Source organism: Pristiophorus japonicus, chromosome 23, assembly GCF_044704955.1.
Source record: "Pristiophorus japonicus isolate sPriJap1 chromosome 23, sPriJap1.hap1, whole genome shotgun sequence".
NCBI lineage: Eukaryota > Metazoa > Chordata > Chondrichthyes > Pristiophoridae > Pristiophorus > Pristiophorus japonicus.
This window is the reverse complement of record NC_091999.1, coordinates 51,700,686-51,719,141: the sequence shown is the minus strand read 5'-3', so window position 1 is coordinate 51,719,141 and position 18,456 is coordinate 51,700,686. Positions and strand designations below refer to the sequence as shown.

The 18,456-nt window shown below is 43.5% G+C and overlaps 1 non-coding gene across 1 annotated transcript; it reads left to right on the top strand.

Annotated features, from left to right (window-relative positions):
• Positions 1 to 13,917: 13,917 nt before the first annotated feature.
• trnal-uaa (transfer RNA leucine (anticodon UAA)) lies at positions 13,918 to 14,000 on the top strand. Its single transcript has one exon. It is a non-coding gene; the product is annotated as a tRNA-Leu (tRNA).
• The last annotated feature ends 4,456 nt before the right edge of the window (positions 14,001 to 18,456 follow it).

The window sequence follows — 18,456 nt, the reverse complement described above, 5'->3', positions numbered from 1 at the left end:
CCGGAGACCGTGGTTCTACTTCCCGACGCGGTGGCAGCATTTACAAAATGTAGAATTGTACTTCTGTTTCTTGGTGTTGATTCATGTTAAAAAGTTCCAGAGCAATACAGAACAGTACAAATACAGGAAGAGGAGATTGCCTCTTCCAGATTTTTAGCAAACGGAGACTTTTTCCGGATTCTGTGGCCGTCTGCTGCACAGAGATGGATGACTGAGTTTTATGTGAGTACCATTTAATGATGCAGCGAGCTAGTAGTCGAGTGGGTCAGACAATAGACAAAAAATCCATCGGGCTTTCTCTGCGCAGGTTTGAACTCTGCCGACTATGTTTCTCAGCATATTTCATTCTGTTTCACAATTTAACCACTTTACTGCAAAACTGATTCTGAGATAGATGAAGCAAAGTCCCACATCTTTCGATGCAGCCGCTGTTTTCTTTCTTTCATTAATCTGCCGTATTCACGATACATAAGGATAGAAAAACGCAAGAACCAGCCACAGTAGCGGCAATCACACTGCCTGTCTATCCATCTATTTGTCTAAGGCAACCTGTGTATATCTTCATCTGGGTGTCATTGCACATCAGTCATTGAAAGTTGCATGCAGGTGCAGCAGGCGGTGAAGAAAGCAAATGGCATGTTCGCCTTCATTGCTAGGGGATTTGAGTATAGGAGCAGGGAGGTCTTACTGCAGTTGTACAGGGCCTTGTTGAGGCCACACCTGGAATATTGTGTTCAGTTTTGGTCCCCGAATCTGAGGAAGGACGTCCTTGCTATTGAGTGGTACAGCGAAGGTTCACAACATGATTCCCGGGATGGCAGGATTGACATATGAGGAGAGACTGGATCAACTGGGCTGGTATCCAATGGAGTTTAGAAGAATGAGAGGGGATCACACAGAAACATATAAAATTCTGACGAGATTGGACAGCTTAGAGGCTGAAAGAACGTTCTCGTTGCTAGGGAGTATGAGAACAAGGATTACAGTCTAAGAGTAAGGGGTAAGCCATCTAGGACCGAGATGAGGAGAAACTTCTTCACTCAGAGAGTGGTTAACCTGTGAAATATTCTACTGCAGAAAGTCGTTGAGGCCAGTTCGTTAGATATATTCAAAAGGGAGTTAGATATGGCCCTTACGGCTAAAGCGATCAAGGGGTATGGAGAGAAAGCAGGAAAGGGGTACTGAGGTTGAATGATCAGCCATGATCGAAGGGCCGAATCGCATATTCCTGCACCTAATTGCTCTGTCACTATCTTTCTATGTTGATGCGTGTAAAGTTTTGGTTATTGTGTGTGCGTGTGTCTGTGTATGTCTATCTGTATGTATGTCTCTGTGTATGTGCAACTGTCTGTGGAAATCATCACCATGAATTTGGTATGTCCTGGAACTTTTTAAAAAACTTGGGGAAAATAATATGGTTGTGAACATTGGTATCGGTTTTGATACAGTGGCTCCATTCTCGACTGAATCAGGAGGTTGTGTGTATAAGTCCCACTCCTGAGACTTGAACACATCATCTTGGATGACACTCAAATGCAGTATTTGGGGAATGTTGCATTGTTGAAGCTGTTGACCATCGGCTGAAATTTTAAATTGAAGCTCCATCTGCACCCTCGGGTGGATGTGAAAGTTCCCAGAGCCTTAGTCGAAAAAGCATCGGAGAGCTGCGCCCGTGTCAATATTACGAAAAATGTTCGTAAATGCTCCCTGAAATCCAATGTCTCTGTGTGTCGCTGTGGGGGTGGAGCTGAATCCCAGATTCTCACAGAAGCAGCGTCCAACCACTAACAGGATCAAGACCAGGATGGCCGAATGGTAAATGTGTTGGACTTGAGATGTAATGGGTTTATTGCCCCGTAGGTTCAAACCCAACTCCTGGTAATTCCTCAATTGAACAGAGTTTTTTTCCCATCCTGCTCAGTGATACCCGATTTTCATCTGCTGAATCTCCAATTTTCTGTAACTCTGTGACACTCTGAGCCGATAATGAAATGAAATTGTCTAATGTATCTGTGTCGCTCTCTCTCTTTAGAGAGCTGTGTTTGTGTTTGTGTGTTTGAGTCTTTGTCTCTCTCAGTCTACCTCTCTGACCCATTCTGTCTGTCCCTGTTTATCTGTTTGTCTCTGTCTCTCAATCTGTCTCTTTCTCACGGTGTCTAGTTCTGTTGCAATGGGATTCTCTCAGACTCTCTGTCTGACTGTCTCTCTCTGTGTCATTATCTCTGTCTGTCCATGTCTTTGCCTGTCTCTGTTCGTCCCTGTCTCTAACCTGATAAGTATTTCCATTATTTTCTGTTTTTGTCTCTATGTCTCTCTCTCTATCTGTCTTTCTCTCTATCTGTCGCCCTCTTTGTCTCTCTCTTTGTCCCTGTCCTTTTCTCTGTTTCTCAATGTGTCTGTCACTTTCTCACGGTGTCCAGTTCTGTTCGAATAGGATTCTCTCAGTCTCTCTGTCTGACTGTCTCACTCTTTCCCATCATCTCTGTCTGTCTATGTTTCTGCCTATCTGTCTCTCTTTCCCTGTCGCTGGTAATTCCTGTCTCTAACCTGCTGAGTATTTCCATCATTTTCTGTTTATATATTTGCCTCTCTCTCGATCTGTCGCTCTCTCTCCATCTGTCTCTCTCCTTGTCACTGTTTTTATCACTGTCTTTCTTTCACTCTTTCCCTCTCTCTCTTTATTGATCACACACACACATCTCTGTATATGGAGGTGTTTGAGTCTTTTTCTCAGAGTCTGCCTGACTTTTCAGTCTCACCCTTTCTGTCTCTCGTTGTCTCTCTCTCTCGCTATCTGTCTCTCCCTGTTTGCCTCTGTCTCTCAATGTGTCTGCAGACTTCTGTTCACAGCTCGATAACTGCTCTGACACAACCTGTACCCTCGTCCGTATAGTGGTGAGTATCCCCGCCTGTTACTTGGGAGAACTGGATTTAATTCCCCAACAGAAAAGCAGCTTTTTAAAAATGTCGAATTTTACTTCTGTTTCTTGGTATAGATTCATGTTAAAAAGTTTCAGAGCAATATAGAACAGTAAAGATACAGCAATAGGCGATTGCCTCTGCCAGATTTTTTGCAAACGGAGACTTTTTCAGGATTCTGTGGCCGTCTGCTGCACAGAGATGGATGACTGAGTTTTTTCTGAGTAATATTTAAAGTGCCAGAGACGCAGTAGTTGTGGCCGAGTGGTTAACGCGACGGTCGAGAAATCCTTTTGGTTTTCCCCGCGCTGGAACGAAACCTGCCGGCTCCGATTCTCAGCATTTTTCATTCCATTTTACAATTTAACCAGGTTTTTGAAAAACTGATCCTGAGAAAGGCAGAAGAACGTTCCACCCCTTTCAACACTGACCATCTATTTCACATTTTTATGCAAAATCTCAATATCTGCAATATTCAAGGTACATACGGATAGAAAAACGCAATAATCAGCCAAAGTAGCGACAGTGACCCTGCCTGTCTATCCATCTATTTGTCTAAGGCAACCTGTGTATATCTTAATCTGGGTGTCATGGTACATCAGTCATTGAAAGTTGGTGTGCTGGTGCAGAAGGCGATAAAGAAGGCAAATGGCATGTTCGCCTTCATAGCTAGGGGATTTGAGTATAGGAGCAGGGAGGTCTTACTGCAGTTGTACAGGGCCTTGGTGAGGCCACACCTGGAATATTGTGTTCAGTTTTGGTCTCCAAATCTGAGGAAGGACGTCCTTGCTATTGAGGGAGCACAGCGAAGGTTCACCAGCATGATTCCCGGAATGGCAGGACTGACATATGAGAAGAGACTGGATCAACTGTACTGGTATCCACTGGAGTTTAGAAGAATGAGAGGGGATCTTATAGAAACATATAAAATTCTGACAAGATTGGACAGCTTAGAGGCTGGAAGAATGTTCCCGTTGCTCTGGTGTTCGAGACCAAGGATCATAGTGTAAGAATAAAGTGTAAGCGATTTAGGACCGAGATGAGGAGAAACTTCTTCACTCAGAGAGTGGATAACCTGTGAAATTTTCTACCGCAGAATGTCGTTGAGGCCAGTTCGTTAGATATATTCAAAGGGGCCCTTACGGCTAAAGGGATCAAGGGGTATGGAGAGAAAGCAGGAAAGCGGTACTGAGGTTGAATGATGAGCCATGATCTTATTGAATGGTGGTGCAGGCTCGAAGGGCCGAATGGCATATTCCTGCACAAAATGTCTATTTTTCTATGTGTCTATGTTGATATGTGTATATCTTTGGTTATTCTGTGTACGTGTGTCTGTGTTGTCTATATGTATGTATGTCTCTGTATGTGCAACTCTCTATGGAAATCATCACCATGAATTTGGTACGTCCTGGTACTTTTTAAAAAACTTGAGGAAAATAATACGGTTGTGATCTTTGATATCGGTTTTGGTTCAGTGGCTCCATTCTCGACTGAATCAGGAGGTTGTGTGTGTAAGTCCCATTCCTGAGACTTGAACACATCATCTTGCCTGACACTCAAATGCAGTACTTGGGGAATGTTGCATTGTTTACGCTGTTGACCATCGGCTGAAATTTTAAATTGAAGCTCCATCTGCACACTCGGGTGGATGTGAAAGTTCCCAGAGCCTTTGTCGAAAAAGAATAGGAGAGTTGCGCCCGTGTCAATATTAAAAAATATGTTCGTAAATGCTCCCTGAATTCCGATGTGTCTGTGTGTCGCTGTGGGGGTGGAGCTGAAGCCCAGATTCTCACAGCCAGAGTCCAACCTCTGACAGGATCAGGATCAGGAAGGCCGAGTGGTAAAGGCGTTGGATTTAAGATTTAATGGGTTTATACCCGCGTGGGTTTGAACCACACTCCTGGTAATTCCTTAATTAAACATAGATTTTTGCCATCCTGCTCAGTGATACCCGATTCTCATCTGCTGAATCTGCAATTTTCTGTAACGATATGACACCCTGAGCCGATAATGAAATGAAATTGTGAAATGTATCTGTGTCGCTCGGTCTCTGCCGCTCTCTCTCTTTAGAGAGCTGTGTTTGTATTTGTGTGTTTGAGTCTTTGTCTCCCTCAGTCTGCCTCTCTCTGACACTCTCTGTCTGACTGTCTCTCTCTGTCACATTATCTCTGTCTGTCCATGTCTTTGCCTGTCTCTGTTAGTCCCTGACTCTAATCTAATAAGTATTTCCATTATTTTCTGTTTTTGTCTCTATGTCACGCTCTATCTATCTGTCTTTCTCTCTATCTGTCTCCCTCTTTGTCCCTCTCTTTGTCCCTGTCCTTTTCTCTGTCATTCCATCGCTAATTGCCTCCCTCTCTTTATGGAGCACGCAAATACATCTCTGTGTATGTATGTGTTAGAGTCTTTTTCTCATTCAGTCTGATCCTCCCTTTCAGACTCAAACTTTATGTTTCCCTTTGTCTCTATCTCACTGTCTGTCTCTCCCTGTTTCCCTGTTTGTCTCAGGTTCTCAATGTGTCTGTCTGTTTCTCACCGTGTCCAGTTCTGTTCGAATGGGATTCTCTCAGTCTCTTTGTCTGACTGTCTCACTCGTTCCCATCATCTCTGTCTCTCTATGTTTCTGCCTGTCTGTCTCTCTTTGCCTGTCGCTGGTAGTTCCTGTCTCTAACTTGCTGAGTATTTCCATCATTTTCTGTTTACATTTTTGTCTCTCTCTCTATCTGTCGCTCTCTCTCTATCTGTCTCTCAACTTGTCACTGTCTTTATCACTGTCTTTCTCTCACTCTTTCCCTCTGTTTTTATAGATCACACACACACATCTCTGTATATGTAGGTGTTTGAGTCTTTTTCTCGCTGTCTCTGACTGACTTTTCAGTCTCACCCTTTCTGTCTCTCGTTGTCTCTCTCTCGCTGTCTGTCTATCCCTCTTTGTTGGTTTGTGTCTGTTGATCAATGTGTCTGTCGACTTCTGTTCACAGCTTGATTACTGCTCTGACGCAATCCGTTCCCTCGTCCGTATAATGGTGATTATGCCCTCCCTGATACGCGGGAGAACCGGGTTCAATTTCCTGATGGAAAAGCAGCTTTATGAAATAATCGAATTGTTTTTCTGTTTCTTGGAAAAGATTAATATTAAAAAGTTCCAGAGCAATATAGAACAATAAAAATACGGCAAGAGGAGATTGCCTCTTCCAGATTTTTTGCAACGGAGACGTTTTCAGGATTTTGTGGCCGTCTGCTGCACAGAGATGGATGACTGAGTTTTTTCTGAGGAACACTTAAAGTGCCAGAGACGCAGTTGTTTTGCCGAGTGGTTAAAGTGATGGTCTGGAAATCCTTTGGGTTTTCTGCGCATTGGTTCGAAAACTGCCGACTACAATTCACAGCATTTTTCATTCCATTTTACAATTTAACCAGGTTTTTGCAAAATGGATCCTGAGATAGGCGGAATAATGTCCCACACATTTCAACACTGACACCTATTTCTCGTTTTTATTAATCTGCAATATTCATGATGCATACGGATAGAAAAACGCAAAAATCAGCCAAAGTAGCGAAAGTGATTCAGCCTGTCTATCCCTCTGTATGTCTAAGGCATGTCTGTTGGTGCATGTATATTTTTGTTATGTGTGTGGGTGTTTTTGTCTCTGCGTCTGTCGTTCTGTATATATGTCTCTGTGTATGTGCAACTGTCTGTGCAAATCATCAGCATGAATTTGGTATGTGCTGAAACCTTTTAAAAAGACTTGGGGAAAATAATACGGTTGTGAACTTTGGTATCGGTTTTGGTTCAGTGGCAGTATCCTTGACTGAAAAACGCAAAATACAGCCAAAGTTGCAACAGTGACCCTGCCTGTCTATCCATCTATTTGTCTCAGGCAATCTTTGTATATCTTGATCTGGGTGTCATGATACATCAGTCATTGATTGTTGGTCTGCAGGTGCAACAAGCGGTGAAGAAGGCAAATGGCATGTTCCCCTTCATAGCTAGGGGATATGAGTACAGGAGCACGGAGGTCTTACTGCAGTTGTACAGGGCCTCCGTGAGGCCACACCTGGAATATTGTGTTCAGTTTTGGTCTCCGAATCTGAGGAAGGATGTCCTTGCTATTGAGGGAGTACAGCGAAAGTTCACCAGCTTGAATCCCGGGATGGCAAGACTGACATATGAGGAGAGACTCGATGATTTGGGCTGGTATCCACTGGAGTTTAGAAGAATGAGAGGAGATTTCAAAGAAACATTTAAAATTCTGACGAGATTGGACAGCATAGAGGCTGGAAAAATGTTCTCGCTGCTGGGGAGTTCGAGTCCAAGGATCACAGTCTTTGAGTAAGGGGTAAACCATTTAGAAACGAGATGAGGAGAAACGTTTTCACTCAGAGAGTGGTTAACCTGTGAAATTTTCTACTGCAGAAAGTCGTTGTGGCCAGTTCGTTAGATATTTTCAAAAGGGAGTTAGATATTGCCCTTACGGCTAAAGGGATGAAGGGGTATGGATAGAAAGCAGGAAAGGGGTACTGAGGTTGAATGATCAGCCATGATGTTATTGAATGGTGGTGCAAGCTCGAAGGGCCGAATGGCATAATCCTGCACCTAATTTCTATGTTTCTATATTTCTATGTTGATGCGTGTATATTTTTGGTTATTTTATGTTTGTGTGTCTCTGTGTATGTCTATCTGTATGTTTATCTCTGTGTATGTGCAACTGTCTGTGGAAATCATCACCATGAATTTGGTGCGTCCTGGAACTTTTAAAACAACTTGGGGAAAATAATGCGGTTGCGAAATTGAAGCTCCGGATGTACACTCGGATGGATGTGAAAGGTCACAGAACATGACTCGAAAAAGAATAGGAGAGTTGCCCCCGTGTCAATATCACTAAAAATGTTCGAAAATGCTACCTGAAACCCTCTGTGTCTGTGTGTGTCTGTGGGGGTGGAGTTGAAGCCCAAATTCTGACAGAGACAATGCCCGTTTCTGCCAGGACCAGGATGACCGAGTGGTTAAGGTGTTGGACTTAAGATCCAAAGGAATTATAACTGCGTGGGTTCGAATGGTAATTGCTTAATTAAACAGAGATTACTTCCCATGCTGCTCAGTGATTCCGATTTTCATCTGTTGCATTTGCATGTTTCGGTGACACTCTGAGCAGATAATGAAATGTATCTGTGTCGCTCAGTCTCTGCCTCTCTCTCTCTATCTATCGAGAGCTGTGCATGTGTTTGAGTCTTTGTCTCTCTTGGTCTGCCACTTGTCCAGTTCTGTTCCAAAGGGATTCTCTCAGACTCTCTATCTGACCGTCTCTCTCTTTCCCATCATACCTGTCTGTGTTGGTCCCTGTCTCTAACCTGATGAGTCATTCCATCATTTTCTGTTTTTGTTTCTATATCTCTCTCTCTATCTGTCTTTCTCTCTATCTGTCTCCCTTTTTGTTCTGTCTTTTTCTTGTCATTCCATCACTATTTGCCTCCCTCCCTTTATGGAGCACTCAAACACATCTCTGTGCATGTAAGTATTTGAGTGTGTGTCTCACTCAGTCTGACCCTCCCTCTGAGTCTAAAACTTTCTGTCTCTCTCTGTCTCTATCTCGCTGTCTCTCTCTCTCCCTGTTTCCCTGTTTGTCTCTGGTTCTCAACGTGTCTGTCTCTTTCTCACGGTGTCCAGTTCTGTTCGAATGGGATTCTCTCAATCTCATTTTCTGACTGTCTCTCTCTTTCCCATCATCTCTGTCTGTCTATGCCTCTGCCTATCTGTATCTCTTTGCCTATCGCGGTTAGTTCCTGTCTCTAACCTGCTGAGTATTTCCATCATTGTCTGTTTATATCTTTGTCTCTCTCTCTATCTGTCTCTCTCCTTGTCACTGTCATTAACACTGTCTTTGTCTCACTATGTCCCCCTCTCTCTTTATAGAGCACACACACATAACACTGTATATGTATGTGTTTGAGTCTTTTTCTCACTGCATCTGCCTCTCCTTCTGAGTCTCACACTTTCTGTCTCTCGTTGTCTCTATCATGTTGTCTGTCTCTCCCTGTTTGTCGGTTTGCCTCTGTCTCTCAATGTGTCTCTCTACTTCTCATGGAGTCGAGTTCTCTTCACAGCTCGATTCCTCCTCTGACCAAACCCACATTCGTTGGTTTAGTGCTTAGTATCCCGGCCTGTTATGCAGATGAAAGGGTTTCAATTCCCCAACGGGCAGGAAGCTTTTTCAAAATGCAGGATTTTACTTCTGTTTCTTGGGAAAGATTCATATTAAAAAGTTCCAGTGCAATACAGAGCAGTAAAAATACAGGAAGAGGAGATTTTTTCAGAATTCTGTGTCATCTGCTGCAGATGGTGGATGACTGAGTTTTATCTGAGTAACATTTGAAAATATGACGAGTAGTCGTGGCCGAGAGGTTACAGCGATGGGCGAGAAAATCCATCGTATTTTCCCCCTGCAGGTCGAATCCTGCCGACAACGATTCTCAGCATTTTTCGTTCCATTTCACAATTTAACCAGGTCTCTGCAAAACTCATCCTGAGATAGATGGAATAAAGTCCCACACCTTTCAAAACTGTCATTTTTTAAATAATTTTTATTAAACTGCAATATTCACAATATTTACGAATAGAAAAACGCAAAAATCAGCCAAAGTTGCGACAGTGATTCAGCCTGTCTATCCCTCTATATGTCTAAGACATCTGTGCATGACCGTTGCTGCGAGTATATTTTTGCTTATGTGTGTGTGTGTCTGTGTCTGTCTATCTGTATATATATATATATATATATATCTGTGTATGTGCAACTGTCTGTATAAATCATCACCATGAATTTGGTATGTCATGGAACTTTTTAAAAAACTTGAGGAAAATAATACGGTTGTGAATTTTGGTATCGGCTTTGGTTCAGTGACGGTAATCTCGACTGAATCAAGAGTTTGTGTGTTTAAGTCGCACTCCTGAGACTTGAGCAGATAATCTTGGCAGACACTCAAGTGCAGTACTTGGGGAATTTTGCATTGTTGAAGCTGTTGACTTTCGGAAGAAATGTGAAATTAAAGCTCCATCTGCACCCTCGGGTGGATCACAGCATTACTCGAAAAAGAATAGGAGAGTTGCCACCTTGTCAATATTACTAAAAATGTTCATAAATGCTCACTGAAACCCTATGTGTATGTGTGTCTGTGAGGTGGAGTTGAAGCCCAGATTCTCACAGAGACAGAATCGAAACACTGGAAGGACCAGGATGGCCAAGTGGTTAAGGCGTTGGCCTTAAAATTCAATGGGATTTTCCCACGAGGGTTCGTACTCAAATCTCTTTAATTTATCACTGATTTCCTCCCATGCTGATCAGTGATACCCGATTTTTATCTGTTGAATCAACAATTTTCTGTAACTCTGTGACACTCTGAGCCAATCAGGAAATGAAATTGTGAAATGTATCTGTGTATCTCAGTCTCTGCCTTTCTGTCTTTAGAGAGCTGTGCATGTGTTTGTGTGCTTGAGTCCGAGTCTGACTCACTCTGTTTGTGCCTGTTTCTCTGTTTGTCTCTGTCTCTCAATCTGTCTCTGTCTCACGGTGCCCACGTCTGTTCCAATGGGATTCTCTCAGACGCTCTGTCTGACTGTCACTCTCTTTCCCATCATCTCTGCCCATGTCCTTGCCTGTCTCACTTTGTCCCTGTCTCTAACCTGATGAGTTTTTTCATCATTTTCTGATTTAGCAACATTGAAACATGGAAAATAGCTGCAGGAGTAGGCCATTAGGCCCTTCGAGCCTGCGCCGCCATTCAATATGTTCATGGCTGATCATTCCTTCAGTTCCCCTTTCATGCTTTCTCTCCATACCCCTTCACCCCCTTATTCGTAAGGGCCATATCTAACTCCCTCTTGAATATATCCAATGAACTGGCATCCACAACTCTCTGCGCAGGGAATTCCGCAGGTCAACAACTCTGTGAGTGAAGAAGTTTCTCCTCATCTCAGTGCTAAATGGCCTAACCCTTATCCTAAGACTATGTCCTGTGGTTCTGGACCTCCCCAATATCGAGAACATCCTTCCCGCATTTAACCTGTACAGTCCCGTCAGAATCTTATATATTTCTATGAGATCCCCTCTCATCATTCTAACCGCCAGTGAATAAAGGCCCAGTTGATCCAATCTCTCCTCATATGACAGTCCTGTCATCCCTGGAATCAGTCTGTTGACAATATCGGACCGAGTCATGAAAGGGAAATCATGCTTGATGAATTTTCTGGAATTTTTTGAGGATGTAACGAGTAGAGTGGACAAGGGAGAAACAGTGGATGTCGTGTATTTGGACTTTCAATAGGCTTTTGAAAGGTCCCGCACAAGAGATTGGTGCACAAAGTCCAAGCGCATGGTATTGGGATTAATGTACTGACGTGAATAGAGAACTGTTTGGCAACTGGTTTGCTGCACTCCCTCAATAGCAAGAAGGTCCTTCCTCAAACTAAGAGACCAAAACTGAACACAATATACCAGTTCTGGCCTCACTAAGGCCTTGTACAACTGCAGTAAGGTCTCCCTGCTCCTATATTCAAATCCCCTAGCTATGAGGGCCAGCATACCATTTGCCTTCTTTACCGCCTGCTGTGCCTGCGTGCCCGCTTTCAGTGACTGATGTACCATGACACCCAGGTCTCGTTGCACCTCCCCTTTTTCTAGTCTGCCGCCATTCAGATAATATTCTGCCTTCGTGTTTTTGCCCCCAAAATGGATAACCTCACATTTATCCACATTATACTGCATCTACCATATATTTGCCCACTCACCTAATCTGTCCAAGTCACCCTGCAGCCTCTCAGCATCCTCCTCACAGCTCGCACCGCCACCCAGTTTAGTGTCATCCGCAAACTTGGAGATATTACACTCTATTCCTTCAACCAAATCGTTAATGTATATTTTAAAGAGCTGGGGTCCCAGCACTGAGCCGTGCGGCAACCCACTAGGAACTGCCTGCCATTCTGAAAAGGACCTGTTTATCCCGAGTCTCTGCTTCCTGTCTGCCAACCAGTTCTCTACCACGTCAGTACATTAATCCCAATACCATGCGCTTGGATTTTGTGCACCAATCTCTTGTGCGGGACCTTGTCAAAAGCCTACTGAAAGTCCAAATACACCACATCCACTGGTTCTCCCTTGTCCACTCTACTCGTTACATCCTCAAAAAATTCCAGAAGATTCGTCAAGCATGATTTCCCTTACATAAATCTATGCTGACTCGGTCCGATCCTGTCACTGCTTTCCAAATGGGCTGCTATTTCATCCTTAATGATTGATTCCAACATTTTCCCCACTACTGATGTCAGGCTAACCGGTCTAGAATTACCCGCTTTCTCTCTCCCTCATTTTTTAAAAAGCGCCATCACATTAGCTACCCTCCAGTCCATAGGAACTGATCCAGAGTTGATAGATTGTTGGAAAATGATCACCAATGCATCCACTATTTCTAGGGCCACTTCCTTAAGTACTCTGGGATGCAGACTATCAGGACCCAGGGATTTATCAGGCTTTAATTCCATCAATTTCCCGAACACAATTTGCCGCCAATAAGGATATATGTCAGTTCCTCATTCTCACTAGACTCACAGTCCTCTAGTACATTTGGAAGGTTTTTTGTATCTTCCTTTGTAAAGACAGAACCGAATTATTGTCTCTATCTCTCTCTATATCTGTCTTTCTCTCTATCTGTCTCCCTCTTTGTCTCTCTCTTTGTCCCTGTCTTTGTCTCTGTCTTTCCATTAATATTTGCCTCCCTCTCTTTCTGGAGCACACAAACACATCTCTGTGTATGTATGTGTTTGAGTCTTTCTGTCATTCACTCTGACCCTCCCTCTCAGTCTCAAAGTTTCTGTCTCTCTTTGTCTCTATCTCGCTGTCTGTCTCTCCATGTTTCCCTGTCTCTCAACTTATCTGCCTCTTTCTCACGATGTCCAGTTCTGTTCCAATGGGATTCTCTCAGTCTCTCTGTCTGATAGTCTTTCTCATTCCTATCATCTCTGTCTGTCCATGTCTCTACCTGTCTCTCAATTTGCCTGTCTCTGTTAGTTCCTTTCTCTAACCTGCTCAGTATTTCCGTCATTTTCTGTTTATATCTCTGTCTATCTTTCTATCTGCCGCTCACTCTTTCTCTGTCTCTCTCTTTGTCACTGTCTTTGTCACTGTCTTTCTCTCACTCTTTCCCTCTCTCTCTTTATAGAGCACACACACACACATCTCTGTCTATCTCTCTATCTGCCGCTCACTCTTTCTCTGTCTCTCTCTTTGTCACTGTGTGTGTGTTTGAGTCTTTTTCTCACTCAGTCTGCCTCTCCTTCTCAGTCTCATACTTTCTGTCTCACGTTGTCTCTATTTCGCTGTCTCTCTCTCCCTGTTTGTCGGTTTGCCTCTGTCTCTCAATGTGCCTGTCGACTTCTCATGGTGTCTAGTTCTGTTCACAGCTCGATTCCTGCTCTGACAAAGCAAAAACCCGTCAGTTCCTCGTTAGTGTATTAGTTAGTATCCCTCCCTGTCATGTGCGAGGTCGGGCTTCAATTCCCCGACGAGGATGGAGCTTTTTTAAAATGTTGAATATTACTTCGATATGTCCTGGAACGTTGTAAAAAGACTTGGGGAAAGTAATACGGATGTGAGCTTTGGTATCGGCTTTGGTTCAGTGGCAGCATTCTCGACTGAATCAGGAGGTTGTGTGTGTAAGTCCCACTCCTGAGACTTGAGCAGAGAATCTTGGCTGACACTCAAGTGCAGCACTTGGGGAATTTTGCAATGTTGAAGCTGTTGACTTTCGGATGAAATGTTAAATTGAAGCTCCGTCTGCACCCTCGGGTGGGTGTGAAAGTTTCCAGAGCATTACTCGAAAAAGAATAGGAGAGTTGCCCCTGTGTCAATATTACTATAAATATTTGAAAATGCTCATTGAAAACCTGTGTCTGTGAGAGTGGAGCTGCAGCCCAGATTCTCACAGAGACAAAATCCGAATACTGACAAAATCAGGATGGCCGAGTGGTTGAGGCGTTGGACGTAAAATCCAATGGGTGTATAGCTGCGTGGGTTCGAACCCCACTCCTGGTAAATCTTCAAATTCAAACCGATTTCTTCCCATCCTGTTCAGTTATACCTCAATATATTCTGTTGAATCTGCACATGTCGATAACTTTATAACGTTCTCAACTGACAAGGAAATGGGTTTATGCAATGTTTCTGTGCCTCTCACTCTCTGTCTTAAGAGTGCTCTTTATGTGTTTGTGTTTGAGTCTGACTCACTCTGTCTGAGGAGTCACAAGCTGAATTTAGGGAGGTAAATTAACAAGTTGGATCCCAAAGGTAGCAATTTCAGGATAGCTACCACTACCACCTGCTAGTCAGAGTAGGAATCGCAGGGTAGCTCAGATGAATGTGTGGTGCAGAAGGGAGGGATTAAATTTCCTGGGGGAGCTGGGACCAGTGCAAACCGGACGCTTTGCACCTGGGCAGAACCAATGTCCACAGGGGAGAGTTTTCTCGTGTTGTTGGGGAGGGGTTAAACTAATATGGCAGTGGGATGGGAAACTTTGCAAGGAGACAGAGGGAAGTAAAATGGGGGCTGAAAAGTAAAGGTGGAGGGCAGAGAAACCCAAGGCAAAAACCAAAAAGGGCCACATTGCAGCCAAATTCTAAAGGGACAAGGTGTGTTAAGATAACAAGCCTGAAGGAACTGTGCCTCAATGCGAGGAGTATTCGTAATAAGGTGGACAAATTAACAGCACAGGCATCAATTAGTGAATATGATGTAATTGACATCACGGAGAAATGGCTCCTGCATGAGGAAGGCTAGGAACGCAACATCCACGGAGATTCACCATTCAGGAAGGATAGACAGAAAGGAAAAGGAGGTGGGGTGGCATTGCTGATTGAAGAGGAAATTAACGCAATAGTAAGGAAGGACATTTGCGTGGATTCTGTGTGGGTGGAGCTGCGGAATATCAAAGGGAAGAAAACGCTAGTGGGAGTTGTGTATCACCAAACAATCGTAGTGAGTTTGGGAACAGCATCAAACAAGAAAGTAGGGATGTGTGCAACATAGGTACAGAAGTTATCATGGGAGACTTTAATCTACATATAGATTGGGCTAACCAAACTGGTCGCAATACGGTGGACGAGGATTTGCTGGAGTGTATTCGGGATGGTTTACACGACCAATATGTCGAGGAGCCATCTAGAAGGCTGGCCATCCTAGACTGGTTGATGTGTAATGAGAAAAGACTAATTAGCAATCTTGTTGTGCGAGGCCCCTTGGGGAAGAGTAACCACAATAAGATAGAATTCTTTATTAAGGTGGAGAGTGAAACAATTAATTCTGAGACTGGGGTCCTGAACTTAAGGAAAGATAACTTCGATGGTATGAGACATGAATTGGCTAGAATAGACTTGGAAATGATACTTAAATTGTTGACGGCAGATAGGCAATGGAAAACATTTAAAATCACATGGATGAACTTCAACAATTGGACATCCCTGTCTGGAGTAAAAATAAAACGTGAAAGGTGGCTCAACCGTGACTAATAAGAGAAATTAAGAATAGCGTTAAATCCAAGGAAGAGGCATATAAATTGGTCAGAAAAAGTATCAACCCGAGGACGGGGAGAAATTTAGAATTCAGCAGAGGAGGATAAAGGGATTAATTCGGAGGGGGAAAATAGAGTATGAGAGGAAGCTTGCTGGGCACATAAAAGCTTCTATAGATATGTGAAGAGAAAAAGATTAGTGAAGGCAAACGTAGGTCCCTTGCAGTCAGATTCAGGTGAATTTATAATGGGGAACAAAGAAATGGTAGACCAGTTGAACAAATACTTTGGCTCTGCATTCACGAAGGGAGACACGCATAACCTTCTGGAAATAGTATGTGACCGAGGGGCTAGTGAGAAGGAGGAACTGAAGGAAATCCTTATTTGTGGGAAATTATGTTCGGAAAATTGATGGGACTAAAGGCCGATAAATCCCCGGGGCCTGATGGTCTGCATCCCAGAGTACTTAAGGAAGTGGCCCAAGAAATAGTGGATGCATTGGTTATCATTTTCTAACAGTCCATCGACTCTAGATCAGTTCATATGGACTGGAGGGTAGCGAATGTAACACCACATTTTGAAAAATGAGGGAGAGAGAAAACAGGTAATTACAGACCAGTTAGCCTGACATCAGTGGTGGGGAAAATGTTGGAATGAATTATTAAAGATGACATAGCAGCACATTTGGAAAGCACAAACAGGATCGGTCCAAATCAGCATGGATTTATGAAAGGGAAATCATGCTTGACAAATCTTTGAGAATTATGTAAGGATGTAACTAGTAGAGCGGACAAGGGAGAAGCAATGGATGTGGTCTAGTGTGACTTTCAAAAGACTTTTGACAAGGTCCCACACAAGAGGTTGGTGTGCAAAATTGAAGCACATGGCATTGGAGGTAATGTATTGATGTGGATAGAGAACTGGTTGACAGAGTCGGGATAAACGGATCCTTTTCACAATGGCAGGCAGTGACTAGTTGGGTGCCGCAGGGCTCAGTGCTGGGACCCCAGCAATTTACAATATACATCAATGACTTAGATGAAGGAATTGTGTATAATATCTCCAACTTGGAAGATGATAATATGCTGGATGGCGGTGTGACATGTGAGGAGGATGCTAAGAGGCTGCAGGGTGAATTAGACAGGTCAGGTGAGTGGACAATTGCGTGGCAGATGTCGTGTAATAACGATAAATGTGAGGTTATGCACTTTGGTGGCAAAACCACGAAGGCAGAATATTATCTGAATCGCGGCAGATTAGGCAAAGGGGAAGTGCATCGAGATCTGGGTGTCATGCTACATCAGTCATTGAAGGTTGGCATGCAGGTGCAGCAGACAGAAAGAAGGCAAATAGCATGTTGGTCCCATATCTTGGGGATTTGAATATAGCAGCAGGGAGGTCTTGCTGCAGCTTTACAGGGCCTTGGTGAGGCCTCACCTGCAATACTGTGTTCAGTTTTGTTCTAATCTGAGGAAGGACGTTCTTGCTATTGAGGGAGTGCAGCGAAGGTTCACCAGACTGATTTCCGGGATGGCAGGACTGACATATGAGTATGATATGATCGACTGGGCCTGTATTCACTGGAGTTAAGAAGAATGAGAGGGAACCTCAGAAACACTCTGACGGGACTGGGAAAGTAAGATGAAGGTAGAATGTTCCCGATATTGGGGAAGTCCAGAACCAGTGGTCACAGTCTAAGGACAAGGAATAAGCCATTTAGGACCGAGATGAGGAGAAACTTCTTCACTCAGAGAGTTGTTAACCTGTGGAATTCTATTCCGCAGAACGTTGTTGATGCCAGTTCATCAGATATATTCAAGAGGGAGTTGGATATGGCCCTTAAGGTAAAGGGATGAAAGGGTATGGAGCGAAAGCAGGAAAGGGGTACTGAGGTGAATGATCAGCCATGATCTTATTGAATGTTGGTGTAGGCTTGAAGGGGCGAATGGCCTATTCCTGCAACCTTTTTCTATGTTTCTATGTTTCTATGTTTCAGGGTGAATGCATCTAATGGCCCAGTGTGCTGTGCCATTTCTTTCAATTGGGTACTATTTATTGAACCTGTAACTCGCCCGGTTTGTATCTGATCCATATTGTGACTCACCTGACCAATCATCCATCTCCCATAGGCGTGACATGTATCTATTTTCCTGTCCTCGGCATCGTCCTCTCAATTCCTGCTTATTTTGCTCGTTAATTGTTCGTGCATGGCCTTCCAATACGGATACACCCTGTAGCATTTTTTTGGATGTTTTAGATCCTAACTCTGAAGATTCTATCCCAATCCTGGCCTGTTTCCTGATTAGTACCTCCGTTGTTCCCCTCAAATTATTTACACGTGCCTGGATCGCCTGCATATCTGGTGCATCTACTAGAGATGCCCCTGTAAAATTAATATGTCATTCGCTGTAAATCTCCTCTGTCTTCCTTCTTTGTGTCTCAGCTTCTTGTGTTACTCCCTTGCTCCTGATGTGTCACTAGCTATTCTCAGGATTGTGTCTAGCAATCGTATTTACAACGCTTTAGTCTTGTGGCTAATTTTTTCTGGCAGGTATAGGGCTGATTAATGTATGCTCACAGGTAACATTTCATGCTGCACATTGTCAAATAACAACATTACTTCTGTTCCAGGTTTAACTACCACGCAATTTCCCAAGGTTAATTCCCCTGGTTTACAATATTCAGGTAACATTTTTTACACACTTATCTTATGGCTTCAAGACAAACGCTTCTGACACTTAGATGCCGCCCTCTAGAGGCTGCTTTACGTAGTTGTTGTACCCTCCGCTGTGGTTAAATGCTTCTGGGCCCCCTAGGGGCGGCCTTGTAGCTTGTCCTTGTAGAATCGGAAGGACGGTGATGATCACGTTTACATTCTGTTGATAAAACACATCCTGGATATTCCAGGTTTTAATTAGAGTCCTACCATTTCCATTTCAACCGGATTTTCCTTTCACTAGCCACTGTATTGGTTCTGCAATTGC